Raw genomic sequence first — 14,417 nt, 5'->3', positions numbered from 1 at the left:
GTTAAAGTAGGTTCAATCGATCGAAAATTGATGTGAAATTGTAAGTAATCTTGGCCCAGTTAATAATCTGAAATCGCTATCGTGACATCTGTTCCAATAAACGTGATAAGTGAATCCAAAATTTTCAAAATTTTTTCAAAAAAATTGTTAAAGTAAGTTCAATCGATCGAAAATTCGTGTTAAATTGTAGATAATCGTGCATTAGTTACGAATGAGAAATCAGCGTCCTGACATCTATTCGAATAAACGTGAAAACCGAATTCAAAATTTTCAAAATTTTTCCAAAAAAATTGTTGAAATAAGTTTAATCAATCGAAAATTGGTGTCAAAACGTAGATAAACTTGCACTAATTACGAATTTGAAATCGCGGTCGTGACATCTATCCAAATAAACGTGACAACTGAATCCAAAATTTTCAAAATTTTTCCAAAAAAATGATTACAATAAGTTCAATCGATGGAAAATTGGTGCCAAATTGTAAATAATCTTTTGCTAATTACGAATCCGAAATCGTCGTTATGATATATATTCCAATAAAAGTGACAATTTTCCCAAAAAATTTGTTAAAATGGGTTCAATCTATCAAAGTTTGTGTCAAATCGTAAATAATCTTTCGCTAATTAAGAATCCGCAAGCGCCGTCGTGACATCTATTCATATAAACGTGAAAAGTGAACTCAAAATTTTCAAAATTTTTGTAAAAAAATTGTTAATTTGTGTTCACTCCATCGAAAATTGGTGTCAAATTGTAGGTAATCTTGCCCTAATTTCTAATCCGAAATCCCCGTCATGACATCTGTTCAAATAAAGGTGACAAGTGAATCCAAAATTGTATAAATTTTTCCAAAAAAAAATTTTAATATAGGTTCAATTTTTACAGTATTTTCTTAATTAACATTGGTTTTTATATTTCGTATTTTATTTATGGTTTTTGACAGCTCCGTTTTTCTACTTTCTGTTGTCTTAATTCAGGTTTGTGGTTCCTTTTTGTTGATTTTTCAGCATTTCGTTTCTTCAATTTTCCAGTTTTCGAATTTGAATGTTGCTGAAAAAAATCTTTAGAGTCTCTTGTGTTTTGCATTCAAAATGTGTGAAAGAATTGTCTAGGTTTGCTGTGTTTTTGTTGTTGAAAAAAAAAAAATGAAAATATTTTTTGGGACCCCTTGTCGTATTTTTGAAATAGTTTGTAAGAATCTTAGGGTCGGTCCCCTAGTTTTTAGGTCTAGTTACTAAAGAATGTGAAAACGTCTTCAAGGCCCCTTGAGTTTTATTTTTGAAAAAGTTTGAAAGAATCCAGGGGCCCCTGGTGTCCTTTTTTCGAGAATAAACGAATTTTCGAAATCGTTTGTGTTTTGTTTTTGAAACAATTTAAAAAAAATTAGGAACTTCTGTTTTTTTTTTCAAATAAGTTTAAAAGAATCTTTAGAATGTCTTGTGTCTGGATTTCAAAATACGAACGAATCTTTGGGACTCCTTGGGTTCCTTTTTGAAAGAAATTGAAAAATTTCTTGGACCTTTTTTTAAAGTGTTTTTATAATTTTTTATTATCGAGAATTCCTTGTGTTTTATTTTAACTGAAAATCCACAAACTGAAAAATAGAAAAAAAAATTACAACATCTAAAAATTAAAAAATCAAAAAATCGTCAAATCGAAAAAATTAAAATCAAAAGCTTATAAATCAAACAGCCGTGGAAGCGGAAAAATTAAAAAGTTGGAAAATCTGGAAAAGAAAAATTAAAATTGAAGACACAAAAAATTATAATTGGAAAAGTTGTAAACTCGAAAAACTGAAGACACGAAAGATTAAAAATGGAGAAACTGAAAAAATGGAAAAATCGAAAAATTCAGACTTTGAAAAACCGGCATAAGAAAAATTTAAGAATGAAAAGTCAAAAAGTTGCAAATGTAAATGTTGTGAAATCGAAAAATTGAAGAAACGTGAAATAGAAAATTTAAAAATTACTCATGGCAAAAGTGAAAAATATAGAAAATCGAAAAATTAAAAATCAAGAAAAGAAAAAAATTCAAAAACTGAATAATCAAAAATTCAAACAATCGAGAAATCGTAAAAGCGAAACATCGGAAAATTAGGCCATTAAAAAGTCGAAAAATACATTCAAAAAGTCGCAAAATTGGAAAATTGTAAAGTCTGAAAGAACCTGAAAAATCCGAAAATTGAACATTAAAGAAATTTATATTCGACAAAATAGATAAATCGGGAAATTCGGAAATTGAAAAATCGAAAACACGGAATATCGAAAAAATCGAAAAAACAAAATACTGAGAATTTTTGAAAAACGATAAATTGAGAATTCTAAAAAACGAAACTTCAAAAAATGCAAACATTTAATAATCGAAAAATTGAAAAATCGAGAAACTGAAAACTCAAAACATCACAAATTTGAAAAATCGAAAAATCTAAATGTGAGAAAATGAAAAATACCAAAAATCGACAAAAAAATTAAAAAACCGAAAAATCGAAAAATGGAAAAATGGAAAAAACGAAAAACTGAGAATTCGAAAAATGGGGATATCAAAAGATCGAAAAATTCGAATACTCAACAATCGAACAGTCAATAAAACAAAAAGTTGGAAATTCGAAAAGTCGAAAAGTCAAAAAAACGAAAATTCCAGAAATTGAAAAATGAAACAAAAACTCGAAGTCGACAAATTTTAAAATGAGTAAACAGAAAAATCGAAAAACTGAAAAATGACTAAATAAAAAATTCGAGAAATTAAAAATTGAATAATCAAGAAATCGAGAAATCAAAAAATCGGAAAATGGAAAAATCGAACATTCGAGGAAACGGCACACTGGAAATTAAAATTGAGAAACCGAGAAATCAAAAGTTGAAAAATTCAAAATCGAGAAGTAGAAAAATCGAAAAATTCAAAGACTGAAAAATCGAAAAAAAATCGGGAAATGAAATGATTCAAAAATCGCAACGGGAAAATTATAAGCCCAAAATATCAAATATGTAACTGAAAAATGAAAAATTGGAAAATGTAATAAAACTCAAAAAATCGAAAAATAGAATCATTCTAATACTCATACAATTGAAAATTCGAAAAATCTAATTATGAAAAAATAAAAAAAAATAGAAATCAAAATCGAGAAATTTATATTCGACAAAATAAATAAATTGAAAAATCGGGAAATTCGGAAATTGAAAAATTGAAAAATCGGAAACACGGAATATCGAAAAAATGGAAAAACTGAAAAATGGAACAATCAAAAAAGCCGTCGAAGCGGAAAAATTAATAAACGAAAAATTCAAAAGTTGAAATACTGGAAAAGAAAAATTACAACTGAAAACACAAAAAATTACAAATGGAAAAGTTGTAAAATCGATAAACTGAAGACACGAAAGATTAAAAATCGAGAAACTGAAAAAATGGAAAAATCGAAAAATTCAAACTTTGAAAAACCGGCATAAGAAAAATTTAAGAATGAAAAGTCAAAAAGTTGCAAATGTAAATGTTGTGAAATCGAAAAATTGAAGAAACGTGAAATAGAAAATTTAAAAATTACTCATGGCAAAAGTGAAAAAGCTAAAAATTGAAAATCGAAAAATTAAAAATCAAGAAAAGAAAAAATTCAATAACTGAAGAATCATAAATTCAAAAAATCGAGAAATCGTAAAAGCGAAACATCGAAAAATTGGGCCATAAAAAGTCGAAAAATAGATTCAAAAAGTCGCAAAATCGAAAAATTGAAAAGTCTGAAACAAGCTGAAAAATCCGAAAATTGAACATCAAAGACGCGAAAAGTTGAAAATCGAAAAATTCGAAACTTTGATAAATTGAAAATTCATGATTTTGTGTTTTCCATTTTAAATTACCGAATTTTCAATTCAAAAATGGGAAAATCGAGAAATTATAAAATGGAAAAGTTGCCAATTGAAAAATTAAGCACTCGAAAAATGGACAAATTAAAAACCTATAAATTCAAAAAATTCAAAAATCGAAATGTTTTCGAATACTCAAAAATCGAAAAGTTAGAATTCGAAAAGTCGTAAAATCGAAACAACGAAATAATTTCAAAAAAAAGAAAATTTGAAAAGTCGAAAAATCTACAAATGAGTAAATGGAAAAATCGAAAAATCAGGAAATCGAAAATTCACGTCATCAAAAACTGGAAAAATCGAAAAACCAAAAAATCGAAAAGTGGAAAAAACGAAAAATCGAAAAATTAGTCCATATAAAAAACGGAAATTCGAAAATTCGAGGAAATTCAAAATTGAGAAATCGAAAAATCGAAAAATAAAAAATTGGAAAATCTAAAAATAAAAAATTGGAGAATGGAAGGAAACTAAAAAAATCGGAAACACGAAGTTGAAAACTCGAAACGTTGCAAATTCGAAGGTCGAAAAATCTAAATGTTAGAAAATGAAAAAACGGAAAATCGAAAACATCGAAAAAATGAAAAATCGAAAAATCCAAACATTGAAAAATTAAAACTCGAAATTTGAATAGTCAAAAAATTCTAAAAGTAAAAATTGAAAAATCGAGGAAGCGAAAAGTTTGAAAAATCGAAGAAACGAAAAGTTAAAAAATCGAAAAATTCGAAACTTGGACAATTTAAAAATTAATATTTTTTTTTGTTTTGTTTTCCATTTTAAATTGCCGAATGTTCAAATCAAAAATCGGAAAATCGAAAAACTGTAAAATGGAAAAATTGCCAATTGAAAAATTGAGAAAGAGGAAAACGAATAACTGAAACAACTAAATCTCGAAAAATTGAAAACTGTAAATTCAAAAATCCGAAAGACGGAAATATTCGAATACACAAAAATCGAACAAGCGAGAAAACAAAAAAAAGTTACAATTGGAGAAGTTGAAAAGTCGAAAAATGGAAAAATCGAAAAATCAGTCAATATAGAAAACGAAAATTCGAGAAAAAAATTGAGAAATCACAAAATAAAAAATCGGGAAATTTGGAAACGAAAAATATAAAAAATCAAAAATTTGAAAAATCGTAAAATAGAAAAAATTGGGATGAAAAAGACAAAAACTCGAACCGTCACAAATTCGAAAAGTCAATCTAAATGTGAGAAAATGAAAAATCCAAACAATGAAAAATTAAAACTCTAAATTTGAAAAGTCAAAAAATGATAAAAGTAAAAATCGAAGAAGCGAAAAGTTGAAAAATCGAAAAATTCGAAAGTTAGAAAATCTAAAAATACATGATTTTTTGTTTTCCGTTTTAAATTGCTGAATTTTCAAATCAGAAATGAGAAAATCGAAAAATTGTTTCCATTTTACAATTTTTAAGTTGAAACAACCAAGCCTCAAAAATTCAAAAATTCAAAAATTTACAGCCGAAAACTCAAAAAATTGCCAGCCGAACAACTGAGCAAACGAAAAATTGAATCGAAAAAATTAAAGATTAAAATATTTAAAAAGTAAAAAATCCAAAAACTGAAAATCGAAAACTTACAAGCGTAAAAAATTAAAAAAGCGAAAAATTGGAGTATTTAAAACTGAAAAATCAAAGAATTAAAAATTGCAAATTAAAAAATTGTAGAATTGAAAAACCGAAGAAACGAAAAATTAAAAATCGAAAATATTTTTTGGGACCCCTTGTCGTATTTTTGAAATAGTTTGAAAGAATCTTAGGGTCGGTCCCCTAGTTTTTAGGTCTAGTTACTAAAGAATGCGAAAACGTCTTCAAGGCCCCTTGAGTTTTATTTTTGAAAAAGTTTGAAAGAATCCTGGGGCTTTCAAAATATGAAGATAGAAATTGAAAAAATCTTTAGACCTATTTTTTAAAGTATTTTTATTATTTTTTATTATCGAGAATTCCTTGTGTTTTATTTTAGAAACAATTTGAAAACACCTCCCGAACCCCTGGTGTTTTGTTTTTAAAAGTTCCAGTTCACTGTGTTTTTTTTAAGAACGAAAAAAAAAATACCATCGTCTCCTCTAGTTTTGTTTTTAAAAGATTTTCAAACAAATTTTGAAATATATCCAGCAAAAATAGAGTTCGTGGGCTTGAAACGTATACGTGGAAAAAGTAATATTTGCCTTGCCTGAATGTTTTTGCAGCATTTCCACAGGGCTTTATTTAATATTTTTCAAATAATCGTCGAAACATCACCGGCTGTGTTTATATTTTTAAAGTGTCGCAGTGTTTACCCACCGATAAACTTTTTTGCTTGCCATTCAACCAAGACATTGTAGCAGATTCACGGCTACAAAAAAAATTCGCCCGATTCGAGCGTTTTCAGCAAATCCCTCTGAATAAAAGCAAAACTCCATAATCGAATTATTTTTCAACCGATTTTGCAGTTTAAAATTCGGTGTGAAATTTCTGATAGAGCTCAGACTAGACAGAGTGAAGCCACCAGTCGTTTTCATGTTAGTGGAATTGAAAGCCATTCACGCGAATCATTTACGAGTTCTCGGAAAATGTTGCCGCGACGATGTTGAAACAGTATGAGCCTGGATAATTCAAAACTAAAGCAGTTTTGCGCAATTTGCGACCATTCGGCGGCTGTAAAATACTGCTTTTTCGTAACTGATTAAACATGATGCGGTTTAATGTAGATTCATGTAGCGAGAATAACAGCTGAGTTGTTTGCTTGGAAACCAGCCCCGTAGCTACGGGGGGGCAAGAGGGGGCTGAGCCCCCCCTAGCAGTTGTGGTTGCCCCCCCTGGAAGACTTATACATTATAAATTTCAAATTAGTAATAAAATTTCAATATAATGCCGATTGCCGAAGCATATTAACTGGCCCCAACCGCCCCACCTTTATTTTCTTACAGGGTATATTATTTGGCAATATCACCCTACCGTTGATGTTGACCGTATAAAAAAATGAACATGTCACATTTTATTCCATAGCCTACCATGTACTTGAGAAAAGTCAAAAATATTATATGGATTTTCTAAAAATTGAAAAATTATATGGACAAAAAATCGACAAAAAATTCTGAGATGTAGATCTCGATGAGCTTAATCAAAAAACATAAGGTCTTGATGGTCCCAGACCAAGGTTTTTCAAAAATTCGGTTCCAAAGTCGACATTTCAAACTTTCTCAAAAATTACATTTCTTTTGGCGGCTCTGGAAAAATTGTACGAATTTTCGAAAAAATAAAACCAAAAAAAAAAACATTTGGAGATCGAAATCAATAAAAAGATCCCTTCTGCTAGTTTTCGAAAATGCGTGGGAAGTCAAATTTTTTTTAGAGATTTTCAAAAATTGAGCTTTTGTTGAAATTGGCTGAAAATCTACAAAAAATTCTAAGATGTAGATCTCGACGAGTTTAGTCAAAAAACATAAGGTCTTGCTGCTATTCGGTTTCCAAGTCGACTTTTTAAAATTTCTCAAAAGTTATACTCCTATTTCTTTTGACGATTCTAGAAAAATTTTACAAATTTTCGATCAAATAAAACCAAAAACAACATCAGAAGATTGAAATAAATAAAAGAATGACTTTTGGTAATTTTTGGAAATGCTTAAGAAAAGTCAAAATTTATTTAGTTTTCAAAAATTGAGCTTTTGTTAAAGTTGACAAAAAATTCTGAAATATAGATCTCGATGAGCTTAATCGAAAAACATGTTCATGCTCCCGGAGCAAAATTTTGGAAATATTGGGTTTCTACCTAAAATTTCTAAAAAATCTCAAAAGTGACTTAAAAAAAAGTTATTTCTTTATGCGATTGTGGAAAAATTCGACGAAATATCAAAAAAATAAAACCAAAAATAACATCTGTAGATCGAAATCAATAAAGAAATCCCTTTTGCTAATTTTCGAAGATGCTTGGGAAAAGTCAAAAAATGTATATGGATTTTCAAATATTGAGCTTTTGTTGAAATTAGCAAAAAATCAACAAAAAATTCCGAGAAGTAGATCTCGATGAGCTTAATACAAAAACATAAGGTCTTGATGGTCCCAGACCAAGTTTTTCGAAAAATTCGGTTTCAAAGTCGACATTTCAAAATTTCTCAAAAATTACATTTCTTTTGGCGGCTTTGGAAAAATTGTACAAATTTTCGAGAAAATAAAACCAAAAACAACATTTGGAGATCGAAATCGATAAAGAGATCCCTTTTGCTAATTTTCGAAAACGGTTGGGAAAAGTCAAAAACATTTTATAGATTTTCAAAAATTTAGCTTTTGTTGAAGTTGACTAAAAATCCACAAAAAAATCTGAAATGTTGATCTCGACGAGCTCAATCAAAAAACACAAGGTCTAGATGGTCCCAGATCAAGATTTTCGAAACATTCGGTTTCAAAGTTCAAAAATTACATTTCGTTTGGCGATTGGTGAAAAATTTTACGACTTTTCAACCAAATAAAACCAAAAACATCTGGAGATCGAAATCAATAAAGGAATCCCTTTTGGTAATCTCGAACGTGCTTAAAAAAAAGTCAAAAATTTGATACAGGTTCTCAAAAATTGCCATATTTCTTCCGTCGATTCTGGAAAAATTGTAAGAATTTTCAAAAAAATTGAGTCCAAAACGATTTTTGGAAATCGAGATGAACAAAGAAGTCTCTTTTGATAATTTTTGAAAATGCTTGGGAAAAGTCAAAAATATTATATGGGTTTTTAAAAATTGAACTTTCGTAAAAGTTGACAAAAAATTCTGAAATATAGATTTGGACGAGCTTAAAAAAACATGACAAGTTCATGGTTCCGGATCAAAATTTTCGAAATACTCGGTTTTGAGCTCGAATTTTCAAAATTTCTCAAAAATTACCATATTTCTTTTGGCGATTGTGGAAAAATTGTAAGAATTTTCGAAAAAATAACCAAAAACAACATCTGGAGATCGAAATCAATAATGGAATCCCTTTTGGTAATCTCGAACGTGCTTAAAAAAAAGTCAAAAATTTGATACAGGTTCTCAAAAATTGCCATATTTCTTCCGTCGATTCTGGAAAAATTGTAAGAATTTTCAAAAAAATTGAGTCCAAAACGATTTTTGGAAATCGAAATGAACAAAGAAGTCTCTTTTGATAATTTTTGAAAATGCTTGGGAAAAGTCAAAAATTTTATATGGGTTTTTAAAAATTGAACTTTCGTAAAAGTTGACAAAAAATTCTGAAATATAGATTTGGACGAGCTTAAAAAAACATGACAAGTTCATGGTTCCGGATCAAAATTTTCGAAATACTCGGTTTTGAGCTCGAATTTTCAAAATTTCTCAAAAATTACCATATTTCTTTTGGCGATTGTGGAAAAATTGTACGAATTTTCGAAAAAATAACCAAAAACAACATCTGGAGATCGAAATCAATAATGGAATCCCTTTTGGTAATCTCGAACGTGCTTAAAAAAAAGTCAAAAATTTGATACAGGTTCTCAAAAATTGCCATATTTCTTCCGTCGATTCTGGAAAAATTGTAAGAATTTTCAAAAAAATTGAGTCCAAAACGATTTTTGGAAATCGAGATGAACAAAGGAGTCTCTTTTGATAATTTTTGAAAATGCTTGGGAAAAGTCAAAAATTTTATATGGGTTTTCAAAAATTGAACTTTCGTAAAAGTTGACAAAAAATTCTGAAATATAGATTTGGACGAGCTTAAAAAAACATTACAGGTTCATGGTTCCGGATCAAAATTTTCGAAATACTCGGTTTCGAGCTCGGATTTTCAAAATTTCTCAAAAATTACCATATTTCTTTTGGCGATTGTGGAAAAATTGTACGCATTTTCGAAAAAACAACCAAAAACAACATCTGGAGATCGAAATCAATAGAAGAATCCCTTTTGGTAATCTCGAACGTGCTTGAAAAAAAGTCAAAAATTTGACACAGGTTCTCAAAAATTGCCATATTTCTCCCGTCGATTCTGGAAAAAAGTTAGAATTTTCAAAAAAATTGAATCCAGACCGATTTCTGGAAATCGAGATGAACAAAGGAATCTCTTTTGGTAATTTTCGAAAATGCTTGGGAAAAGTCAAAAATTTTATATGGGTTTCCAAAAATTGAGCTTTTGTTAAAGTTGACAAAAAATTCTGAAATGCACATCTCGACGAGTTTAGAAAAACATGACGAGTTCATGGTTCCGTACCAAAATTTTCGAAATATTTGGTTTCGAAGTCGGATTTTTAAAATATGTACTAAACATGCAAAAAAATAAACTCAAACAAATTGGATGTTACCTTTATGGTCACTACACAAATTTTTGGATGCAGTACAGCTGTTTGTGAATCTACATTCTCTGTTTTAACCAGCATTTTAACCAAGTACCGTACTAATTTTTTGGACTTCGACAGGTTTTTACGAAAATTTAGCGTAAAAAATCGACGTTTCCAATTATTTTAATGTTCTTTCAAATATAAAAACTCAGCAAAAATAAAGTAGTTGTCTGAGTGTATTATTAAAATATAAATATTTACATGAAGCCCCCTCTGTCGACAAATTTGCCCCCCCTGAATAAGTTTTCTAGCTACGGGGCTGTTGGAAACTGCCACGTAAACGCTTGTCTTCGACTTGGCTATAACTGTGGAATAAAAAATTTGCCGCTCTTTTCGGACAAGGAGTTGGAGATTGTGTGCTTTTGTGTGAGGAGCGCCGAAGGTAAATGACTGCTTACAGAGTCGTAATTAAGTCCGTTATCAGCACGATGCGCTAAATGAGCCCGGTCTGGATCACCATATATAATCACAATTTATAATTACTCTATACCATAAATAAAACTTATACATAAATGGGAATTAGTGCCTCCAATATCGCCGACATAAAAATGACAGATGGCTCCATATGAGTACGTGCTTAGGAAGAAAAAAAATTTAGTGGAAGGTTGTTAAAACCGTTTTGTAAAATTTTGTTTGTGTAGCGTTTTTTGTAATAATGTGACATTTATTTAAAACATCTCAAGGCGTGTTTAAATATTTGAGCTGATTTTAGTCAAAATGCATCTTCTCCTCTCAAATTAGAGTAATTCCACCCCCGCCCTTACCAGCCGAATACGACAACATCAATTTACTACAGCAAGAATGTTTCCTCAACCTTGTTTATCATCCGTTCCATTTATAGCTCGCAGCTACAAACTCCGCAAACTCCCCGACCTCAAAATCTTATCAGCACTTTTCTTTTAGTGCTTAGCGACTTGTTTGCGAAAGGATAATCATGTATCTAATCATGCACGGAAAAATATTGAAACTGATATTGCCGGTGAGTTAGGGCGCAAGGACGAGACCTACTTTGTTGCTAAGCGCCTGGCTTCCACGTAACCGTATCCGTTTTCAGTTCCCCTGAAATTGCCGAAATTAAACTTTGAAGCTCGACAAAGTCTGCAAAAACGCTTTTGGGTGCAATAATTCAATAAGAAATCTCATAAAGCTCCCGCTTTTCGGTGTTTTTGGGTTTAATTTTGTTTTGGAGTGCTGGAACGTGGCTGGACGACCGTGGGATGTTTCTGGGAGGAACGTCACATGGAAATGAAGTCGGGTTTCCGGTTGGGGATCGATAGGGGGCTCTGGAAGACATGCGCTGGGGCCCCCACTACGGAAAGGGGTATAAAAGGCGACTGCTTCTGCGCGCTGGCGTGAATTGATTTCATTCATTCTGTGTGCTACATTAAGTGATGTAAAACGTATTTATAGCAACAATAAGAGAAAAGTAGAGTTGAAAGTATTGGGCTTATTTATTTGCTGCCGGAATTGGAGAATTCGGTTTCGAAGATTTTCGATGCTGTGTAGAGGGTTATTTTTAATAAAATCTATTTTCAAAAGGCGTTCGTGGTTTTTTTTAATTCAAAATCTGGCGTTGTTTTCGATATTTCATATTCTCGATTCTTCCATTTTTCAACTATTCAATTTTTGATTTCTTGATTTGCAAGTTCTCGATTCCTCGATTACTGTCTTGATTTTCTCGATTTCTCGATTTGCGATTTTTGAATGCTTGATTTTTCGATTTATATAATTTTCGATTTTTCTTTTTCCGATTTTTCGATTTTACTATTTTCTCATTCTTAGATTTTTAAGTTTTAAATTTTTTGAGTATTAGAACTTTTCATTTTTCGACTCTTTGATATTTCGAGCTTACGGTTTTCCCTTGTTCCATTTCACGATTTTTCCAACTTTCGATTTTTCAAAATTTTCATTTCCAGATACATATTCCTATTTTAAATTTTTCGAATTTTCGATTTTTCAATGTTTCCATTTTTCTCATTTTTTGATTTCTCAATTTGCAATTTCTCGATTCCTTGATTACTGTTTTCAATTTCTCCATTTCTTGATTTTCGTTGTTGATTTTTGGATTTTTTATGACTTGATTTTTTGATTTTTCGTTTTTTCCATTTATGTATTCGTTTTCAGATTTTTCGACTTTTCGAATTTTCGATGTTTCCAGTTTTCGACTTTTTGTTTCATTTTCAAATTTTTGCATTTTTCGATTTTTCAGTTTTTCGATTTCCCGTTTCTCAATTTTTCGACTTTTCGATTATTCAATTTCTCGATTTTTCAAAATTTAAGTTTTCAATTTTTCGATTTTTCCACTTTTCGATGTTTACACTTTTTGATTTTTGGATTTTTTGATTTTTGGGATTTCCGTTTTCCCAATTTGTCGAATTCGAGGTTCGAATTTTCAGTTTTTATTTTTCGATTTTTCAATTTTTTGTTTTTCGATACTGCGATTTTTTGATTTCTTCATTTGCAGTTTCTCGATTCCCCGATTACACAGTTTTCAATTTCTCGGTTTCCCGATTTTCGATTTTTGAATTTTCGAATTTTTGATGACTTGATTTTTCGATTTTTCTAATTTCTAATTTTTCGATTTTTCCATGTGATGTAATGTTATCTGTAATTTCTAATTTAATATTTTCATTATTAGACTTTTCTAATTTTCAATTGTTTGGGTACTACATTTTTCTAGTTTTCGTTTTTTTGAATTTTCTTACTTTCTTCAATTTTTCTTGTTTCGATTATTTCATATTTTAGGCTTATAATTTTTACATTTTGCTATGTTTCGAGTTTTCAATTTTTGACATTTTTCATTTCCAAATTCCCTGATTTTTTATTTTTCGATTTTTCAATTTTTTTATTATTTTATTTTTCTTTTCGATTTTGAATTTCTCAATTTTTGCTTTTTTGGCTTCTCACTTTTAATTCTCAATATGCCGTTTTCTCGAATGTAGGATTCTTCAAATTTTCGATTTTTCGTATTTTATATGGAATGACTTCGATTTTCGATTTTTCGATTTCTCGATTTGTCGAATTTGCGATTTTTTAATTTGTGGATTTTTCCATTTTTAACATTCTCAATGTTTCGTTTTCGATTTTCCATTTTTTGATTTTTCAATTTCAACTTTTTTCTCATTTTTGACTTAGAATTTCGAGTTTTCGATTTTTTAATGTTTGGGTTTTGGATTTTTCAATGTTTGAATTTATGGAATTTTTAATGTTCGGTTTTTCATTTTTTCGATTTTTTGAATATTTTTCGATTTTTCGTCTTTTTCGTTTTCTCAAATTTAGATTTTTCGATTTTTCGAAATTGGGATTAGGGTTTTTGTTATCGGATTTTTCGATTTTTGTATTTTTCGATTTTCCGGTTTTTTGGTTTTTCGATTTGCAATTTCTCGATATTTTGATTATTCAATTTTCAATTTCTAAATTTTTCGATTTTCGATGTTTGATTTTTCGAACTTCTGATTTCTCTATTTTCCGATTTTTCCGTTTACCCATTTTTGGATTTTTCATCTTTTCGGATTTTCGTTTTTTTTTATTTTTCGAATCTTCGTTTTTTCGACTTTTCGTTTTCCAAATTTTTTCAATTTTTCATTTTTCAGTTACATATTTGATATTTTGGGTTTATAATTTTTATTTTTTTGGCGATTTTTCGTATTTTCCATTTTCTCACATTTCGATTTTTCGATATTTCGAACATGTGGTGTTTTAAGTTTTCAACTTTTTGTTTTCGAATTTTTAGATCTTTCGATTTTCCGATTTTTAAAATTTACACTTTTTCAATGTGTGGATTTTTCGATTTTTCGATTTCGACAATTTTTGACTTTCCGAATTTCAAGTTTTCTATTTTGCATTGTTTGGATTTTCCGATTTTTTAAATTTGTGATGTTTTGAGTTTTCAGTTTCTCGATTTTTCAATTTCTCGAATTTTCAATTTTTACATTTTGATATGTTTCGATTTTTCGAATATTCAGTTGATGGCTTTTTTAATTTTACAATTTCCGTGTTTTCCGATTTTTCGATTTTTCAACTTTTTATTTTTCAGTTTTTCGAATTTCAAGTCTTGGTTTCTTTACTTTGGATTGGCAGATTTTTGGTTTTTAATTTTTTAATTTTTCGATTTTCAGTTTTTTGATTTTAAATTTTTTTGATTTTTTAGTTTTTAAATATTCTAATTTTAATTTTTTTTATTCAATTTTTCGTTTGCTCAGTTGTTCACTTGCAAATTTTTTGAGTTTTCAGCTTTAAATTTTTGAATTTTTCAATTTATC

This window comes from Zophobas morio, unplaced genomic scaffold, assembly GCF_036711695.1.
Source record: "Zophobas morio isolate AGI-343-1 ecotype UQ-CSIRO unplaced genomic scaffold, CSIRO_AGI_Zmor_V1 ptg000041l, whole genome shotgun sequence".
NCBI classification, from domain to species: domain Eukaryota; kingdom Metazoa; phylum Arthropoda; class Insecta; order Coleoptera; family Tenebrionidae; genus Zophobas; species Zophobas morio.
Note: the sequence above shows the minus strand (reverse complement) of the source record.